The following is a 2,486-nucleotide window of genomic DNA, read 5'->3' on the forward strand; positions in this document are numbered from 1 at the left end:
TAGCTTGTGTAAATGTGGCAGGCAGTTTGCACAGTCCTCTGCCGAGCCCCAGCAGGTCACAACCCCCCTCGAACAACAAGCCTAAACAGTTCAGTGCACACAAGAGTTTGAAGGACCACGGAACATTTTATAAGGTTTTTCGGAAATTGTGTGTTGTAAAAACATATAATTTTGCAGGTATATGTGCCTGTTGTATGCAAAATATGTTGTAAATAATGTCACAAGTAATAAATTAAAACTCCATAACTGATGCTGCAGTTTTACTTCATGAACAGCGAGAATGTGAGCGATAAGCGTTTTTACTTTCATAGTCTTGGGTGGATATCAGCGGGAAAGTGTTTCGTGAAGATTTGAAATACTGTGTACGGTTTGTTAGAAATAGCTAAGTCCTCTCCTACCCAAATATGGGGTGAATAGTGTCTGGATTCTTCTATTCCTTCCACGACTTCAAAAGCTGCCTCAAACAAACCATATACCCCCAGTTTCAAACTGACTTGTTGCGTTAAACATGAGATTACACTTTGTAATAAGTAGGTCAGACAGTATTTGAAATTTTTAAGCCCGTGCACCAGCTGTGTGAAATACTGAAAATCAAATTTTTGTTGCACCCAGAAGCCTGTTGATAGGCACCCTGCAACTGTAACTTTGCTCAAAGTGAGCCGTTGAGTAATATACGTACCTTACGAGGACCTTGGTGTACTGCGAATAATTAGGATACACCTAGCTTTGGAAGGACGAAAGAATGCTACGTTCGGACGTTGAGTCAAAATATATTGACAGAACATATCAAGGGGATTTTCGAAATCCCTAACAAAGTAATTAATATTATTAGGCGCTTCTAAAATTCATAAACAAGTTTTTTCCTCAGTGGCTGACTTTTTCTCACTTTGTCCAACGTGTTTCATTCCTCTCACCTCAGTTTTTTTAGTTCATTACAAAAGCTTTGGTTCTTTCTGCTTTAGTGCTCTGAATTTCAAAAAAAGTAAAATATCTACTTTGGGTACCGTTTCTATCAAGCTAATACTGGTATCTTGTATGAAAAATACTGTAATAATTGCCTTAGATGGTTGCAGTCTTCTATAAATGCTGTCGGTTTTAAAGAGTAAGTGGTTTGCCACGCAAGTATGGATGCTTAAAAGAAGTGCAGTATAACGTCCACATGTTACTATCTCGTAATTGCGCTATTAGGAAACTTTTTGTTCTCATTGAAAAATGCAGTGTATCTATAGTGATTAATTTTTGTACGGTATTGACATTTTCACAAGTTTGTATTATAATTATTACTAGCGTTTTTGTATTATAAGTATTACTAGCGTTAACTTCGATAACACCGATTACATGTAATGATGGCTCAAAAACAAAATAAAGCATTTGTATTTAAACTTGTCGTATTGGGAAAAATGAGAAAACAACCTCTGCATGCCAGTTTTAGTGGCTTTTAATCTGCAGCAGACATTACTAACACAGGCGGGTGACAGCATACATACAATTATTACTACGACGCGATTCAGGTCACAGTTTGGTGGCGGAAAAAAGCAGTTTTATGCTTATCATACATTTAGACACCTGTGTGGAAGTTCATTAATGTTATTGACTTTCACGCTGGCATCAAGCTTGTACTTCAGTGTGTTCACATGCATAAACCGTGATGGCGGAACGGGAGACAATCAAAATGTCCCGCATTACACGTTATAGGGGAAAGAAACAAATACTTTACATCACATTTAACATAGCAAACAGGCGTATCTTCATATATTTGCCATTTACTCGTAATCACGGCTCGTTGGTCTAGGGGTATGATTCTCGCTTCGGGTGCGAGAGGTCCCGGGTTCAAATCCCGGACGAGCCCTGAAAATTTTTATCTTTTAAGATCCCGTTTTTAATTGACATTTATTACGTATATACACTTCTTTTGCCTTATGATTAGTTTCTAAATTATAGCTGTTAATAAAATGTATATCTGAAGTGTGCAAGCGAAGTTTTAACAGTGTGAATAAAATAAGACAGCGTCATAATTTCACCGCATTAGTGATTCAAACTAAATATAGACATATGACTACATAACACTACCCGCTACCACATATTTATCTTGTGGAGGGCACATTATTTTTAAAAGAAGATTCACAAATACTTGCCTAAATCGCGGTCGTTTACCTGTTCTTCGTAAACTTCAGCCGGGATCACTGGTGATGTTTTACGACATAGCACTGAAGAGTTGCACCGGCTCGAGAGAGGCATTGATGTAGTAATATTACTTTAGTGTAAATTTATATGTACGTAGAAGTGCGTGTCCCATAAATAATTCTTATTCAAATAGTTACCCATGGTCGGAGTTAAACTTAAAGAAAATAAAGAAGCCATTCATTTGTTAAGAATGGGGCGTGGAATAAGGTTTCCAGCTGTAATTCCATAGTAAAAGCGGCCTGTAAACCCAGCAGTTGGTTTTTGAAAGTCAGTAATTAAGTTGTTGCATAACTACTAATAAT

At 37.2% G+C, this 2,486-nt stretch overlaps 1 non-coding gene across 1 annotated transcript; it reads left to right on the forward strand.

Annotated features, from left to right (window-relative positions):
* Window positions 1-1,777: 1,777 nt before the first annotated feature.
* Window positions 1,778-1,849, forward strand: Trnap-cgg (transfer RNA proline (anticodon CGG)). The gene has a single exon. It is a non-coding gene; the product is annotated as a tRNA-Pro (tRNA).
* Window positions 1,850-2,486: the final 637 nt, after the last annotated feature.

The sequence above is a fragment of the Schistocerca serialis genome, chromosome 6, assembly GCF_023864345.2.
Source record: "Schistocerca serialis cubense isolate TAMUIC-IGC-003099 chromosome 6, iqSchSeri2.2, whole genome shotgun sequence".
In the NCBI taxonomy this organism is placed as follows: Eukaryota; Metazoa; Arthropoda; class Insecta; order Orthoptera; family Acrididae; genus Schistocerca; species Schistocerca serialis.